General features: G+C 36.6%; 1 pseudogene; it reads right to left on the reverse strand.

The window, feature by feature from the left end:
- Positions 1 to 10,166: 10,166 nt before the first annotated feature.
- Positions 10,167 to 11,225, reverse strand: LOC105707005 (farnesyl pyrophosphate synthase-like; annotated as a pseudogene).
- Between the last annotated feature and the right edge of the window lie 8,462 nt (positions 11,226 to 19,687).

The following is a 19,687-nucleotide window of genomic DNA, read 5'->3' on the forward strand; positions in this document are numbered from 1 at the left end:
GAAACATTGCAAACACATTTTTAGTATACAGGAAATGTAGAGAAAGAAGGATCTAGTCATGCCAACTCTTTGAAAATAGCTCTCCAAATAATTTGTTCTCCAATAAGGATAACCACTGCCTAATTATATGGTTCTCTAATTACAAGTACATTTGAGGAACTGGCATAGGAGGATAGGAAGAATTCTGCTAATGATGGTCAATGTTTTCAAACTGCATAAAATCTGGGGTAATAGTTGAATGGAGACCCATTTACTCAGTTCACTTGCCTAATTGTACTAACTGCCAAGTAAATGGGGACACAGGAAAATTGTCTCGTGTTCTTTGATCAAGCAATATTGGACTTCATTTGAAAAAGAGGTAACACTCAGACAGACATCTTGCCATCTACTGTTACTGCCCTGGATTTTATCAAATTATATTGGCTTCTCAATTTTAGTACTAATTTAAAGAATGTGCTATTAAAAGAACTGAGAGGAGAGAGAAAGAGAGCTGTGTCACATGGTTCTTTTTAATTCTCAAAAAGGTAACGTCAGAGCAAGTTAAACTCTATTTTAAAATGAATATTACAGAAACTCATTTTGGAGGAACTAATTTTGCTCATTAGTATTTTTTCAGTGACTCTTATGATGGTGGGGGCGCTTCGTATGAATACTGTGATTATGCTCTGGACTGTGGGGTTGAGATTTTTGTCAGTGGTCTAAACACTTCTGCTGTGGCTTTCGTGATCACTCTTGCTCCTGCTTTTGCTCTCTCCATTCCTTCCCATCCCCGTTCCCCAAAATTCTGCTTATCCCTCATAGTAAGTAATGTACAGAGTTTTAAAAATTGTTTTGCTTTTTGGAGAAGTAATCTAAATATAGCTTCTGGAAGAAAATAATTTGAACTCTCAGGAGAGGGAAAGGAGGTTGAATATTTAGATGGGTTCACACTTGAACACCAACTTTATTAGCTTATGAGAATCCAAGAAAGAAGGGAAAGGAAAGAAAGGGAGGAAGGGAGAAAGGACAAGAGTAAGGATGACTGGGATGGAGGGAGAGAAGAAAGAAAAATATCCTTCAAATCACAGGAATGTCTGTGAACAACTAACTCAGCGAACTGATCCTGACCAGCACTATGGCATTTGAGAATCGATATAGCAATTATATCATAACTTTTGAAAGATATTTTGCCAATCAGTGAAGCAAAACTTTCAAAGAGAAATATAACATTGCTCCATAACATTTAGATATTTATTTGGTAGAATTCTGAAGAATTTCATTCAATTGGCAGATACTTAACACATTATACCTATCCATTAAGTCTGAAGAGATGAGGTAAAATTTTAACTAGATTTTTTTACTGCTTTTGCTGCCATAAAAGAAAAATATATCTCTCTACTATGATTCGACCCTGTTGTATGGCTTGTTTTATGTAACTGAATTTAAATTAGTCTTGAGTATTCAGGAATTTTCTACAGGTGTTCTGGAAAAGAAGTATGAATCCTGGTTTAAATGTTAATTCCCAAATAAAAAAGCACCAGGTTTGCTTTCATATGTCTTGGTGGAAATCAGCTAGAAACAGTTTATCTGTCCCTGAAAAAACATTTTTAAATTGGCTGTAAAGTTTCATCTTCCAGATGGGCAGCCTTAAGCGGGCCCTGCTGAGATGGCACATTAAAGGCCTAAATATGCCATCCATCTACACATGAATTCCCCAGGTTGACAGTAAATATTTAAAGACTTGCTGGTGTGTCACGAAAACAGAACTGCACCTTGTGTCTATGTCGGATGGTTTATAAACGAATCTGTTTTCCACTTTTTTTTTTGTCTAATCATTTTTATTTAAAGGAGCTGAGCCAGCTGCATTTTTTAGGGCTCACCAGTACCTTGAGCCACCTAGCTGAGTTACATCATCATCGAAAGCTACAAATAGCTGCCATTGTTTTCTATGGATGCTACCAATATTCATTCATGTTTCCAGTAGAAAATACAGCTCTCTCTCTTATGGGCATAAAATGACATCACTTGCTCAGCAGTGAGACTATAGTTATATTTACTCATTCATGTGCAAACACTGTTCTAGGCTCTATTAAGTACTGAGTCTACAAAAATGAAACTAGCAATCATGATAATAATAATGTTTATATCAACAGCTAAGGAACCACTGTCATCCATTGAGCCACCACTGTGTGGAAGGCATAGCATTTTACCTAATGCTTAAATTTATTAAAGGCAGATACTGATAAAACTGAATGTGATAAGAAAATAAATTCACTTATACAAAATAGTCTATTAGTAATTGATTTGTATAACCTTCATAAGTGTCTCTTGAAATTCTGATATAAAATGTATCAGACTTGTTTCCTAATCTGTTTTATTCAGGTGTTATGAAAATTCTTAAATTATTAAAAGGCTTATTAGTCCTTTCAACTTTTGACTACTCAACAAGTTGTAAAATTTCTTTGAATAGTAAACTAATGTATAGTGAAATGATTAATACTATTATAATATTTTACATGTTTATCCTTTTAGTGGCCACCAATATTTCTTATCAGTGATATATTTAATATGCATATGTATCTTCTCCTCTCTCTCCCACTGACCAAGACACACAAAATAAATCACCAAAATTTCTAAATTTAGGTTTAGAGCTCTAAGTTACATTAATATTCTCTTTGGCATAAAGAGATTTTTCTCAAGTTTCTAACACAAATCTATTTTTAGAGTTAACATAATTGTAAAGAGGGAGGCTATTGCTACATGGCTATACATTTTCTGTTCAGAGGAAGGAAGGAAGGGAAGGGAAAGAAAGAGAAGGGGAAGGGAAGGGGAAGGGGAAGGGAGGAGAGGGGATGGGAGGAGGGAAGGAAAGGGAAGGGAAGGGAAAGGAAGGGAAGGGAAGGGAAAGAGGGAGGGAGGGAAGGGAGGGAAAGAAGGAAGGAGGAAAGGAGGGAGAGAAGGAAGAAGGAAGGGAGAGGGAGGGATAGGGACAGAGAGGGAGGGAGGGAAGGAAGGAAGGGAAGGAGGGAGGAAAGAAGGCAAGGAAGGAAGGGAGGGAAGGAGGGAGGGAAGGAAATTGTTTTTAAAGACAGAGCCAATCAGGAGACATGAATTTCAACTTCACAATTACAATCAAGTCTAGTGAAATGGGTAAGAAAGTAAATGCAAAGTAGGACCAACTTTCTGGAGGGCAATTTGAAACTCTTCATCAATCTCCTTGAATGTTCATATATTTTGTTAAATTAATTCCACTTCTAGAAATGTAGTTAAATAGAGAAAAATCAGAGATGTACTCACATATTTATGAAAAGATAGTAAACATATCAGTATTTTACTATAACAAATTGAAACACCTAAAATATTAGTATGGAATTAAATAAATTTTTACTAGGTCTGTTTACATAATGATAGGGACAGGAGGCAGGGAAATTCTGGGCAAAAGCCAGTAAGTCTCTTGCGAGGACCCCACCCTTAAGCTGAAAAGCCTGATACCATGGCCCAAAGTGAGAACTTACATCCCTGTTTTTCTGCTCGAATGTTGCCTTTTCCAAAACCACCCATGGCTTGCCCTACCCCCATCCTGTGCCCATGAAAACTCCTGGCTCAGCTGGCAGAGAGAAGCAGATGAAGTATGACTGGACATCAGAGAGAAGCAGCTTGACTTCAGAGGGACAGCTTGACAGTGGTACTTGGAGAAGAATCAGACCAGAGATGGCTGGATTTCAGGGGAAGATTACTATGTCCTTTTCAGCTCCCCTTCCTGCTGAGAGCCACCTCCATTAGCAATAAAATCCCCCACATTTACCATTCTCCAATTCTTATTGTGAATTCATTTCTCCTGGATGCCGGAGAAGAGCTTGGGTGCGATAAGTATGGATACAGAAGGCTGTCACACTGACCCTTTGCCCTAGCCGGAGGAAGGCAACTGCCTCACTCAAGAAAAGCAGAGGGCCCACTGTATTTTAAGCTGTCTGCAGACAGCAGAGCTAGAAGAGTACTGTAACACTTTTTCTGGGCCTTCAGGAGTCTCAGGCATCCCCCTAGACACTGCTGCAGGGCCAGTACAGAATTTGCTCCTGTTGGTCCCCAAAAGTGCTTGCCCCAGATCCTGCACTTTCACCTGCTTGCTGCCTCCAGCAAGCATTGGAATGCAGCAGGTCAGAGTGGGTGGGGTTTGCCCTTACTAGCACTGAAGCAGCTGGCTAGTTCCTGTGCTGACATACTCCAGTTCTCGCCTGCAAAGGGGTCAGGGGGATATCCGGCTTCATCAATACAATACTATAGACCATGTAACTAATTTTAAATTAATATCTAGGAACATGGAAATATGCTTATGATAAAAAGTTAAGTGGAAAAAGAAAATGAGCATTATAACCTCAACTTTAGAAGAATATCTGCCAAAATGATAACCCCTATAATTATTAATAGATGGTGTGATTAGGATAAGGTTTTATATTCTATTTATACGTTTTATATTTTTCTGTAATAAACATGTAATTTATCTAATCATAATAAAATGAAAAATAATACAGATGGCATATAAAACTTGTACCTATAGGTACAAGAGCTATTCAGAGAAACACTTACCAAAGTTATTACGATTATCTTAATAATTTAGTGTAATCCTAAATTCAAACTGCAAATTTCTATTGATTTCATTGATAAACACATAGATAGAAAAGATATTTATACTATTAAGATAATCGTAATAACTTTGGTTTCCTTAGAAACTTTCCTTTGTTGAAATTTTTCTAAGTATCAGGATTATGCCAGATACTTTAAAGTTTTAATTTTTTCTTAATTCTTATGAGCACTGGAACTTAAATTGGCAAATGACTTCTGATATCACATTACAGATTATTTCTCTGAATAGTTCAAAACTCCACATATCCCCAAATCTGCTATTTTTCAGTAATTTCCTAATTCTATTGATTTAACTACCATCTGTTTAGTCACCCAAGTAGATATTTAAATTCATCTTGATCTGTTTCGCACTCATCATTAAAAACAATTAGCTCTAAATTCCAGTGCATTATTTCTCCTAAATGGCTAAATACATCTCTATAAATCAACAGCACCTACAGTTCTAAACATGTTATAGAAAGTTAACAAATACATATTTGAATTCTATTTTTTAGAGCGTTCAAGCCAGGTGTGTGCTCCAACCACACCAAATTCATTTCCTAAGCAAAAAAAAAAAAAACAAAAAAAACAACAAAAAAAAACTTCTCTTTAAAATTTCTACTCACAATATAAAACAGCAAAAGTGTGCCCTCTCCTATATTTTCATCTGTGTAATCTTGAAGTTCAATCCTGGTAAACTGAACCAATTTTATTGCATCCCAAATACTTTGCACGAAAGAACCCAGCATATTGAATTGCAATTATTTGCTTTCTGTAAGTTCTCTTCACTAAATTGTGGACTGCTCTATAGAAGGGCCCATGCTTTGAACCTCACCTTGAAAGGAGATTCCATCCTTCCTTCCTGTTCCTAACGTCAACAGAGGCTAGAATATATGGTAGACATTCAGTAATTATTTTTCTGTGTAACATTATTTTGATTGTTACTCTATGTTATACTCCTATATTCAGACTGCAAATTTCTATTGATTTCATTGATAAACCACATCTATTTCACTATAGTCCCAGTTCAAACTCTTAGAATTTATACTCATGTCATTTAACAGTCAAAAAAGTGGCTCCTCTTTACCAAAGAGATTTATATTATTAAGATAATCGTAATAACTTTTGTAAGAAAACTTATCTTTGTTGAAAATTTTCTTAAGTACCAGGATTATGCCAGACACTTTAAATATTTATCTTTTTTCTTAATTCCTACTTAGAAATGAGGAAACTGAGGACCAGGATGTTAAAAAAAAGAAAAAACTTTGATAAGGTTCACAGCCAGTAAATGTCAGATCTACATAGGACCACGTCTATATCATTAGAAAACCAATTTCCTCAAGTGAATTGAGTGGAAAGTTTTTGTAATAAATAATACAAATTTGTTTATATGAGTGTTATAGGGGTATATGGGTATTTTCTGAGCCAGATCAGAAAACTGCTATGGAGCAAGTAATAATAGTACTATAAAATTTCACTTATTTTAATATTTGTAGGGAATATTACTCAACCTAATAATAAATGTCTGATATGATCCTGAATTCTCTCATTTCCCCTTTGTGTCTGCAATTGACAAGATATTTGACGCTGTGTCTCAAGATATCCTTAGGAATAATACCAAGAAATATGGGTAGATGCTAATGTAATTAAGGTGGAAAGAAAGTGCTTATATTATCACACCAAGAAGCTATTAATGTGTTGATTCCAATCTGTTGCCGTTTTATTAACGGCTGTAATGAAGAATTAGAGAGTATATGTAATACATTTGTAGATGATAAGATTCGTTGATATGACAAAATACATCAGAGAAGCAGAGTCAAATGATATATAGAGATCTGATGAATGCACTAAATCGTCAGAAACTGCATTTGAAAGGAATTACTATGAATTCTTGCCTTTTGTTTCAAAAACCTAAGCAGCATATTAGAAAAAGATAATCACAAGAAGAGATAGAGAATTTCAAAAATTAGGAGGATGTGTTGTTTCCTTCAGTTGTCACCTCAAGGTAAATCAAAAGGTAATGTGGTTGCCTCAAATGAAAAAAACCATAAGGCAAAAGAGAACTAGAATTTCTGTCCAACACAATCTGTGAAGGAATCATTTCCTTAATAAATGTAGAATTCTCCAGGCTTTAGAAGCTAGCAGCAAATGAAAACTCTCCAGGTGGGCAACGGAATCTGATAAAACAGATTTTACAAGATTATCAATACATTTGGCCTTTTCCTTAGAACTCAGCCACTTAGAATAGAGCTGCCTTCAGGAGGTTGGATGACAATGTGCATTGTTCCCCTCCAATCCAAGCTAGGATAAAAATATTTATTTGCATATGCATCTCAAAATTGAGCCTGGTTGGTATTTTCAGAGCTTTTTCTTGAACACGAAGAGAAAAACAAAAGAGAAATGGCCGGACACCAAGAAATACAGAAGTAGTTTGTCTCAAAGATGTGAGCCCAAGACTCAAACTCTGACTTAATCTACTGCTGTTCCAAAGTAAAGACACCTGCCTACTCTCCCGAAAGTTTTATGGAGTTTAGTAGGTGCAAGGCCAAAGTTTCCTCTTTGAGATCCAAAGTTAGCTCCAGCTCTTAATGAGCCTTCCCTTGAGGACTGCCACTTTTCAATTCATGTTTCAGGAACCAGCTGCCTGAACACCTTGTTTTCTTGCTGCATCCTAATCTTCTGTTCAGTTCAGCATTTAGGTCTGAGAAACATAAATCTTCAACAATAATTAGGCAGATTTATGTTGCATGAATAACTTCAATTTCTCCTTTCAGGTGATTCTGTATTTCCTGTACTTGGAAAGAAACTATACTTTTTCATGCACCAAGAGTAACAATATTCTAATCCAAAATGTGTCCTGCCAGACACTCTATGAAAAGGGTCTGGTGTCAAAAAATTTTGGGAAGCATTGCTCTATGTTTATCCTCAGGGAATCATGGACACGATTATAATAGCAGCTTAAGGATCTAACATGGCCTGCAATTTAAAAACCTCTTAAATTAAAATGTTCTAAAACTCAAGTTAACTGAAAGTTTTCCAAGCTAATTTGGCCAGAGAACAGATTATGCACGTAAACATTGCGTTGTGTGTTCATATAGCACCTATTAACCTCCTATGGAAGGTAGTTTGTCCAACACTGCTCTTACCAAAGAAGTATACGGTCAGCTTTTCCACGTAACATGAAATAAGCAGATCATTGCCTCTCAGAAGTTAGTTTCTGAGAATCAGATGGGTCCTACTCTATATGTTCAAATACATACTATTTCAGTTTTGAGAACAATTTTTCCTAGTAATCTGGACATGTATGATTTTTTTTCTAAATGAGAAGAACCAGTAGATCTTTTTAAATTACTGAAATCATGCCCCATGATATGTATTTGGAGTAACTGGAGATGGGATATCTAGTATGTATAAGAGAGATGAACAGTGGGGAAAATGTCATTGATTGCCTCAATATTTGCATTTGAAATAAATCTATGTGAAACAGGTTTTGGGTGGGGCCAGGCATGGTGGTTCATGCCTATAATTCCAGCACTTTTGGAGGCCAAGGCAGGCGAATCACTCGAGGTCAGGAGTTCAAGACCAGTCTGGCCAACATGGCAAAGCCTTGTCTCCACCAAAAATACAAACATTAGTTGGGTGTGGTGATGCACACATGTAGTCCCAGCTACTCAGGAGGCTGAGGCACGAAAATCCCTTGAACCCAGAAGGTGGAGGTTGCAGTGAGCCGAGATTGCTCCACGGCACTTCAACCTGGGCAACAGAATGTGATCCTGTCTCAAAAAATAAATGAAAGCAAAAACAAACTAACATAAAACCCCAAGGGTTTTTATGTATTATCTCAAGATAAAGACAAGGGCCATGAAGGGCCACTAATTACAGCCCAGTATAACAATGCTTTATAACAGTTAGAGCTATTAAAAATTTAATATGCTAACTCCCAAGGATGTATGGTTCTTATTACTGGGGAAGGTCCTTTGATTCACCTGCATCCCAGACGCTCATACAACTCCTGAAAATACAAAGGTGATTTCCACCTATGCACTCTTAAGCCAGGAGCACACACATCACATACAGGCATAAAAGTATTCTCTATGCTTTTGACAAAGACCTTTTCAAAGCTCTGTAAATAAACAAAAGAGGGAGTAGTTAGTTCTAACTACAGACCAAACCTGCTTCACAGACGGTGTTTCAGTGCACTCTGAAAGGGATCTGAGCCAAAATATTGCAGAAGGGAATCTAGCTTTAGCTTTATAGTTGGATGATATAATTATGAGATCTCTTCGATATCTACTTATCATCAAATTCTATTTATTATGCTTATATTCTGTTTATTATTTTAAAACTATGCCAAGTCTAATACTTTGATTTTTACCATTAATTGGCATTACTATATTCTTTCTTCTACTGTTGAATTTTATCAGGTAAGAATGAGCAAACAAAAACTAACTTTCCAATTTGAATGAGATGTAACAATTAATTCCGAAGAAAATCCACAATTATTTTATTGTTCAATATTTCAGATTTTTCTTTAAAACATTTTCTTCTACTATGCTTTCCAAATGCAATCTTAAGGAATACCATTTTTTAAAATGTCTATGTAAAGGAGAGAATAGACAAGAGATTTTTGGAGATGGCATAATAAAAATATTCTTTAAAGGACCCTAGAAATAGTTCTGTTAATTAAAATGTTAACTGAAATGAAATGTAAATTGATAGACAGTTGTAGAAATCTCCATCAAAGCTCTCTGGTCCAAAAGCCTCAAATCCCACAACCACATAATGAAACACAGAGGAAATATGAAGTTCTATTGAAATATAGAGTTCAATGGAAACCAAGAGATCTCAGAACCCATCAACATTTGGGTGCCTGGAGAAAAATAAACGGGACTATGCCACCTTAAGAAATCTGCAGAGCTACCCCACTCACAATGATACAGTTATATCTGGCCTATGATTGCCAGATACTGAAGCTGAGAACGTAGTTACAACTTGCTAAAAAATATTGTAAGCACTGGCAGAGAGAAAATAGATATAAAGTTGTAATATCTGTAATTAGAATAAACATTAAATTTTATTCTAGGCAGGCAACACATGATGTATCTCATGTGAACCTTTTAGATTGATCTTTATTTTTATGAAAGGTCCTTCAAATTCAGAAGGAATAATACTACAATACTATTCAGAAGGAATAACACTACAATACTATTCAGAAGGAATAACACTACAACACTTAGAAATGACCATGATTCTCTTGTACCAAATAACTAAGGAAAACTATTAATACATGATCAATTTTATAGCAGCAAAGATTGCTTCAAGTCCAAATATAAACTAAGCTTTCCCTGTTTATAAATACATGTGTTTATTTACATATGCAGATGTAGTATATTTCATCTGAAGTATAAAGAATAAAAGGAGATACCCACAAGATCAAATATTTGTTTCAGTCAGTCCGATTCATTTATATAAAATAATTTCTAATTTCTTTTTTTTTTCTTTTTAAGATTACACAATAATTTATTTATTGAGAGCCTCCTCTCCCCGCCCTTGCAGTCTCTAGGTCACTTTTTCCACTTGTAGATTTTGAACGCAAGCCCCAGAAAGATAGCTGGGGGCAGGGACGCTGCGTACTGTTCAGTGAGACCCATAATGTGGTTTTAACTGTCTTCCTCATACTGTGAGAACACAGCCGGCAGATCTAGCCCCTCTTATATTGCCTTCACTCAGGCCACCTTCTCAGCCTCCTTCTGCCCGTAATTTTCCTTCAGGATCTGGCGCTTTTCCAGAGTGGACCGTTGCAGACACTGGACCACCAGTCAGCTGCATTTGTTGTCCTAGATGTCAGTGCCAACTTTGCCAGTCACACTGGGGTCCCCAAAGAGGTCAAGGTAATCATCCTGAATCTGAAAGAACTCTCCCATCTCCAGCAGGATCTTCTTGGTATTGGCATGCTCCTTCTCGCCATCAACTCCTGCCATGTACATGGCTGCAGCTACAGGAAGGTAGAAGGAGTAGAAAGCCATCTTGTCCTTGACAATAGATTTGTACCTCTTTTCAGTGAATCTGCCGAGATCCACATTGCCCTGGGGGGTGTGATGAGGTCCGGGGTCTGCCCAATCTCAGTCTGATAGGAACTCTGCAGGAAGCTTGATCAGGTTCCAGTAATAGGGCTACTCCTGGCAGTAGAGCTTCAGCAGGCAGTAGATACATGCTTCCAGAAGGATAGCATCATTGATGGCATCCAAACCCACGCCTGGCTTCTGATACCAGCAGGTCTGTCCCCGGCGGGTGAAGGATGAATCCATGATGTCATCTGTCACCAGGAAGAAAGCTTGCAGCAGTTCCACACACCAGCCCACAGTCAGGGCCCGCAGGAGACTATCAGCATCCTGTTTCCTTGGCTCTACCAGCTCCCGGAACGCTAGTAGCACCGTCAAACCCCGGTGATACTTGCCTCCAATGTCATCGTACTCCAGGAACTCTTTGAGCTGGGCAACAGCATCTCCTGTCTCTGGGTGCCCCATCTCATCCTCAGTCAGCACCCTAACGATCTGGGAGAAGTGCTGAATGGAATCCTGCTTTTCTTGGGCATAAACATCTGATTTCTGGTCTCCATTCATTCTGAGGGAGGAGCAAAGGGCTCTGTTCCTGGATGCCGGTTCCTGCTCCAGTTTCTTTCTTTTTTTTTTTTTTAGATGTTACAGTTACATAACTAGTCTGTATACTTAACTTTTTGTTGTTTGTTTTTTGCTTTTTTTAATTTTTATTTTTAAGAGAAAGAAAAAGGGGGAGAGAGAACAGGATTCTTGCTCTATTGCCCGGGCTGGAATGCAATCTAAAAATAGGTATTAAAAACCTCTTTTATGCCAATAATTGTGCTTAACAACGGAGACAGGAAGGAATAAGGGAAGAAAATAACAAACAGCCAACCAATATTTAAGTCTGTGAAATGCTATGCAAATGCAGAAGAGTGATTTACTTCCAATTTTCCAATTATGTGGTCACTTTCAAAATAGGTGTAATGTGATATTGAGAAAAATGTATGTTCTGTGGACCTAGGGTGGAGAATTCTATAAATATTCACTAAGTTTACTTATTCCAGGTCTAAGTTCGAATCATAGATGTCCCTATTAATTTTCTATGTCGTCGATTCGTCGAATATTAACAATGTGGTGTCAAAATCTCCCGCTATTATTGCGCGGGAGTCCAGGTCTCTTTATAAGTCATTAAGAACTTGTCTTATGTATCTGGGTGCTCCTGTATTGGGTGCATATATATTTATAATCATTAACTCCTATTGTTGCATTGATCCTTTTACCATTATGTAATGTCCTTCTTTGCTTCTTTTAGTCTTTATTACTATTAAAGTCTATTCTGTGAGAGATGAAAGTTACAACTCCTGTTTTTTTTTTCTTTTTGCTCTCCATTTAATTGGTGAATCTTCCTCCATCCCTTTGTTTTGAGTCTTTATTTTTCGTGGCTTGTGAAATAGATCTGGATACAGTGTACCAATGGGTTTTGACTTTTTATTCAATTTACCTGTCTGTATCTTTGATTAGGGCATTTAATCCATTTAAATTTAGAATTAATATTAACATTTGTGAGTTCAATATTGTCATTTAATGCTAGCTGGCTATTTTGCCCATTAGTTGATGTAGATTCTTCATTATAGAGATACTCTTTATGTTTTGGTAAGTTTTTGGGATGACTGATACTGGTTGTTCCTTTCTGTTTGTAGTGCTTCTTTCAGAAGTTCTTGTAAAGCAGGCCTGGTGGTGATGAAATCTCTGAGTGCTTGCTTGTTTGCGAAAAATTTTCTTTTTCCTTCGCTTATAAAGCTTAGTTTAGCAGGATGTGAGATTCTGGGTTGAAAATTCTTTTCTTTGAGGATATTGAATATTGACCCCCACTCTCTTCTAGTTTGTAGGGTTTCCGGTGAGAGGTCTGCTGTGAGTCTGATAGGCTTCCCTTTATGGGTAACATGACCTTTCTCCCTAGCTGCCCTTAGAATTTTCTCCTTTATTTCAACCCTGGTGAATCTAGCAAAAATGTGTCTTGGAGTTGCGCTACTTGAGAAATATCTTTTAGGTGTTCTCTGGATTAGCTGGAGTTGAGTATTGTCTTGCCTTACTAGATTAGGAAAGTTTTCCTGAGTAATATCCTGAAGAATATTTTCCAACTTGGATTCATTCTCTTCATGACATTCAGGTATACCTATCAATCGTAAATTAGGTCTTTTCACATAGTCCCATATTTCTTAAAGACTTTGCTCCTTCCTTTTTACTCTTTCTTCTCTAATCTTGTCTTCTTGTTTCATTTCATTAAGTTGGTCTTCGACCTCTGATATCCTTTCTTTTGCTTGATCAATTCGACTGTTAAAACCTGTGCATACTTCGCGGAGTTCTCATATTCTTCAGTTCCATTAATTCCCTTATATTCCTCTCTAAATTGTCTATTCTCTTTAGGATTTCGTCAGACCTTTTTTCAAGGTTCTTAGTTTCTTTACATTGGGCTAGAACATGTTCTTTTAAGTCACTAAAGTTCCTTATTATCCACTTTCTGAAGCCTAAATCTGTTAATGGAATGCACTCATTCTCAATCAGGTCTTGTTCTCTTGTTGATGAGGAACTGTGATCACCTGTAGAAGGAGAGGCATTCTGATCTTGGGTATTCTCAGCCTTTTTACGCTGGTTTCTTCCCTTCATTGTGAGTTCATCCACCTGTTGTCTTTGTAATTGCCTACTTTCAAATTAGGTTTCTGAGTGGATGTCCAACTTGTTGATTCCCAGAGCCAAAATCTGGGCAACCCACTGCGCTGGCCAAAACAGCAGCATCAAGATTCGTGGTGCTTTTCTGCCTGGGAATCTCCGGTCTGGTTTCCCTCTTGAGTCCCTTCTTCAATCAGGTAAATGGGTGACTCTGCCTTCCCGGAGCTCCAAACATCGATCAGTCCCGTTTACTCTGCACCAAGACCCACCATGCAGGGGCACGGGCAAAACCGCGACACTGACCACAAGAGTCGCCCTGGCGATCCGTGGGGCTCCTCTGCTGGGAATTTTCCAGTCCATGGGTAACAAAATTCATCTGAAAGTGTGGCGTCCTCTCGTTCTGTGTGCTTTCTCTGGGAGCTACAATCCTGAGCTGCTAGTGATCAGCCATCTTGGATCTCTCTCCCCTGCTCCAATTTCTAATTTCTCTCAACGACTCTTACATTATGGCATGTCTTTTGGCCTACAACAAAAATATCATGTAAAAAGTACTGAATTACTATGACAATGGGAAATTTTGCATTCTGTTCCTTTTTGGGAAAGCAGAGTGAAGAGATACTCATGTAAAGATGTGCAAGGTTTTCAGACAATTTAGTGAACAGAAGGAGAGATGGATTTTAAGTATGCAAAAAAATTGTTTAAAAAATTAAAAATATTCCATCAAGAGGTCTTCATTTAGTGTTCCTAAGTTTTTGTCTATAAAACCTAAGGATGGTGGATGTGTTCATGTATGTTTTTGAGTGTGTATGTGTATTTGTGAATTATACATATGGAGAAAAAGACTAGAATTATATACTATACTTCTGTAGGGATGCAAGATGTGTTTGTTTTATTTTTTTAAATTCTTTAGAATTGTCAAGATGTTCTATAATAAGCACATATTTTCATCATGGTTAAAAATGAATTTTGTGCAACTATTTGTTATCAATTTATTTTTCATTTCACACACACACATATATATATATATCAAAAAAATATGAAATACATACACATTTGAAAAACATGCCAAATAGCTAAGTGTCAAAAATCAATTAATTGGCCAAAGTAAAAGAATAATTTTGGTATTTTAATTTACACATGTTATTTTAATAATTAATTGTTTGGTTTTACAGTGTAGGAACAAATAATATCTCTGTACTGGGAAGTGCAAGATTGTCTTCTAGTCACTGAGCATTTGACACGCTAAATTGACGTGAGGTATCTTTTGGCTCAATCTGCTTAGGATACTGATTGTAAGGTTTGAATGAAGCAACATGAGATTTAAATGAGGCAACTGAGGCCAGTTATTGGAATAAAGAGATTTCATCAGCTCCTGGGCGAGGTTCTACGGTCTGACAGGAGGGGCCAGAGAAGTTGCACTTCTCTTCTTGGGGCGTGGGGTTTTATAGGGAGTAGAGGTAGCTGATTGACTATGGGGGAAACAAAGACAAGGTAGTTCTATTGGGTATTAAAAGACTGGGGACGGGCTAGGTGAACAAAGTGGGGGCATTTCCATTGGGCATGAAGGGAGAGAGCACGGACGAGGGGCTGGTCGAGGATGTACAGGGGAGCTACCATAGGGCAGGTTCTTGGTGGGCCTTTCAAAATTTCTGGCGGGTGCAGGGCTGAGATTGGAATGTGGAAATGGGCAAGGGGGAGCCCGCATGGAGAGGGAAAATGCTGAGCAATGCGCTCAGAATGATGACTTAGTTTTTAGGTGCGGAGAGAGAAGGGCGTGTCCATTCGGCTCCCAAGGAGGCACCGGCCTTACTCTGATCATGATGTTGTTGCTGTCACAACTGATGAATAACAAGGCAAAGTTAGTATGTGTCTGTTAAATCACCTTTTCTCAGACTTAAAAGCAACCAAATAGAACTTTTTATTCAAAGACTTCCAAACAAAATGTAAATTAAGTAATTAAATATTAAATACAGTGGGTTAAATAAACACTAAACACAGTCCTTAGAGGTCATTTTATTTAATATTTCATATAAATATATACAATAGTCCCCAAATAATTCTACAAAGATTAGAAATATAATATAACCTAGTTATTATTTTTCTGATATATTTGTGTTGGAATTATTTATAATAGTTTGTTGACTCCAAAAGAATATAATATTCTTCCTAAAATTATCTGTGTAATACATGTTTTCTTAGCATTCATAAAGGTCAATTTTTATTTCTCAGTTTATTTTACTATTTAAAAGTTCTCAAAAGGGTTTCCATAAATATAATCAACAACTTTCACAACCATCATGAATTATTGTTCCATTTTACTACTGCAAAAATAAATATGCATTTATGCTTCAAATTAACTAATAATTATTTTATTAGCAAATATTAGTATATTATTTTAGTACATTTTAGTAAATGATTTTATCAGTAAAAATTAGTAAATTGGTCAGAAGTGATGACTCATGACTGTAATCCCAGCACTTTGGGAGGCCAAGGTGGGTGGATCACCTGGGGTCAAGGGTTGGAGATCAGCTTGACTAACATGGTGAAACCCCATCTCTACTAAAAATACAAAAATTGGCTGGGCATGGTGGCAGACACCTGTAATCCCAGCTACTCAGGAGGCTGAGGCAGGAGAATCACTTGAACCCAGGAGGTAGAGGTTTCAGTGAGCTGAGATGGCACCATTGCACTCCAACCTAGGTGACAGAGGAGACTCTATCTCAAAAAAATAATAATAAATTTTTATTTTACTAATAGGTTTTCACCCCATTACCTATATTTTAAAGTGAATAATGAGACATTAACAATAAATCTGAAGTAAGTGCCTATTCTTGCTGCTTTTTTTTATATCACTGTTATTTGCTTAGATATGATGACAGCCTATGTGATCCCATGTATCTGATCACATTCATCACACACCTGTTGAAGATAACAGAAATTGCAGCAAGCATTAGGCTATTTGGACTTTCAAGGAATAAAACCAAAGATGAACCCAAGTGTTAGATTTTAACAAAATGCCAGAGTCTATAACCAAACTTTAACACATTCTTAACTTAGGTTTGTCCTTTGGCATTTGTCTCCCAGGTCACCATAAGAGTTAGGCAGTACTTCCTCAAGACAAAATTAACCAAAAATCACCTTGACCCAATGCTAAGGGCTTGAAAATATGATTTGATTGAATTGAATAATGTATATATATCTATATGTATACCCTGAAGCCAATGTATGTTACTTGAATGCTTTATTCATCTTAATTTGCTTGCTATGTACTATTTTTCTTTTACAGTCATTTCAATATTTTTAGGTGTTAAAGTGAACTATAAAGGTGTAGAGTACTTTGGGAGGCCGAGGCGGGTGGATCACAAGGTCAAGGAATCGAGACCATCCTGGTCAACATGGTGAAACCCCGTTTCTACTAAAAATACAAAAATTAGCTGGGCATAGTGGCACGTGCCTGTAATCCCAGCTACTCAGGAGGCTGAGGCAGGAGAATTGCCTGAACCCAGGAGGCGGAGGTTGTGGTGAGCCGAGATCACGCCATTGCACTCCAGCCTGGGTAACAAGAGTGAAACTCCGTCTCAAAATAAATAAATAAATACATAAATACATAAATGAATAAATAAATAAAAGGTGTAGAGTTAGCTTTATTAATACACCTTCTATAATGAGAAATTGAAGCTTTATTTTTTAACTCAAGCAACAGTAATACATTGTTTATTTTTACTATATTGTTTATATTTCTCTGCTGACAGAGAAAAATTAGTTTTCTGACTGTTTTTAAAAGTTTTCATTATCAGTTCTCATGGAGCCATTACTTGGACAATTTTTGAAATTATTGAAGTTATTTTTTAAACCCAGCTCTAAGTGATTATTCTTTTTCTTGCTTTTTGGCGTATTTAGACCAAGGAATTATTTTTTCTTTTTTAAAGGCAGTGTTCACCCTGATCACTGACCTGGATAACTTTAAATGCTAGGTTGGCACAGCTCAGTAAGTACTGTAGTGTGTTTGGCAGTCATTGCGTCATAGGCCTAACAGCCTGTTTTTGGAAGCCTCGCTGGAGAGTGAATGAAAAAACCTCATGCTATCGTATGTGGCTTTAGGCACATCCATTTTAAACCCTGCATTTGTGCTCCATATCTTGCCTTTTGACCTATTTGGATTCATGTGGGAATGTGACCTCTGCTTGAATAGGATGATGACATTTTCAAAGAAGCTGTATTTTTAATGAATATTTAGTCCCAAGATCAAAACAGTTGAACATTCTAAATATCCTCTAGTCTGAGTTTCTATCTCAGGTTTATGTTTATGTGGTCAAGGCAGGGTATTTTCTCTATTGTTCATAGAACTTTCAACTTCTTTTGATGCATTGCTTAGCTTAGCTGCTGTAATAAATTGCAAGGACTTAGATGTCTTTAATTCACTTGCCTGTAAGAAAGACAGTTGCTGTCTCTCAGGTCTTTGCCTACCCTAGCACATCCATAAAGCACATTCATTCAGAAGACACAGAAATAATAAGACAATGGGAAAATTTTTCAGAAGTTAATGAAAAAAGATTACATAAATGGATAACTGGAAGGTAACATTTAACACTATACTATTTGTCACCAGAATCTGTTCTAGAACTGACTTCCTCATCTCCTGCAAAAGCAAAAAAAGCTCAAATATTCCAGGTACTGTTTTTAGCTTTCAGTATATAACAATTAATTCAATGTAAATATCTAAATGTTTAAGTATTTTACTTAGCTATTATTATAAAACTCATGCATTTTTCTCCAAACAAAAACCAAATAAACCACATTAGCCAGCTTATTGTATTTTCCCTTTGTCTTATTTTCTCTTTAACTTAATAATTGCTTATTTTCTGAGAGTGAATAATTTAAATTTTTTGCTTTTGTCCAGGTCCCAATTTATTGATATAAAATCTTTTTTTGTTCACAGTATTATTTTTTGTGTCTTTCTGTAGTGACAGAATTTCAGAAATATCTACACTTCCATTTTTAGACAGAGTAAATTTGAAGAAATATTGATCACTAAATAAAACCAAAAAGATCCCAAAAAAACCAATATTTTAAAAACCCATAGTTTTGAAATAAAGTATTGTTGATTTTTTTTTTTTACTATTTTATTTTTTTTTTTTATATATTTTATTGCACTTTAGGTTCTGGGGTACATTTGCAGAACATGCAGGATTGTTGCATAGGTGCATACATGGCAATCTGGTTTGGTGCCTCCATACCCCGGTCACCTATATCTGGCATTCCTCCCCATGTTATCCCTCCCCAACCTCCCTACCTGCACTATCCCTCCCCTATTCCCCCACAACAGACCCCAGTCTGTGATTCTCCCCTCCCTGTGTCTGTGTGTGGGACATAGATGAATCTGGAAACCATCATTCTCAGCAAACTGACACAAGAACGGAAAATCAAATACCACATGTTCTCACTCAAAGACAGGTGTTGAACAATGAGAATAGATGTTGATTATTTATTAACAACTATCATTATACATTTAAGAAAACACTTGGTAGACAACTTTTTCCTCAAAAAGCAGTTTTGACACAAGATACTTATGTTTTCAAAAGCAAAATGATATACAATTAAGAAATTAAATATTCTTTTAGAAATATGTATTTCTTGGACATATTTATATTTGCACTTTCAACTTATTTTATTTAAATAAGATGATTTCTTTCTTTTTTTTTCAGAAATCTTACCAAAAATCAGATTCTGGTATGATTGTGATCAAGTAGTATAATAAAGCTAATCAGGCCCTGCAGAAATCAGAACTCTACACCTGGACCCATTAGTGCTACCTTCCAACTAAATGGGCCAACAACATAATGCAAATTTGGAAATCCTATGGGAAAATTGTGTTTCTGAGGAGTGCAAAGGCCATAGTCTCTGGGGTCAATTACAAGCATAATTGTGTAGATTTCTGCCTCCCTCAAATCCTAAGTGTTTAACTAGGATAATTTATTCTTATCCTGTATTTAAAATAGACATTTAAAATAAACATGACAGGCAGGCCAGGTGGCTCACGCCTGTAATGCCAGCACTTTGGGAGGCCAAAGTAGGCAGATTGCATGAGGTCAGGAGTTTGAGACCAGCCTGGCCAACATGATGAAACCCCATCTGGCTAATATATTACTAAAAATATAAAAATAAAAAATAAAATAAAATAAAATAAATTAATAGGGCATGATGTTGCATGCCTGTAGTCCCAGCTACTTAGGAGACTGAGGCACAAGAATCACTTGAACAAAGGCTGCAGTGAGCTGAGATCGTGCCACTGCACTGCAGCCTGAGGAACAGAGTGAGACTCCATCTCAAAAAAAATAATAATAATAATTAAAAAAATAAACATGGCAATTCAG

This window comes from Aotus nancymaae, unplaced genomic scaffold, assembly GCF_030222135.1.
Source record: "Aotus nancymaae isolate 86718 unplaced genomic scaffold, 86718_ANA_hifiasm-v0.15.2.pri h1tg000006l, whole genome shotgun sequence".
NCBI lineage: Eukaryota > Metazoa > Chordata > Mammalia > Primates > Aotidae > Aotus > Aotus nancymaae.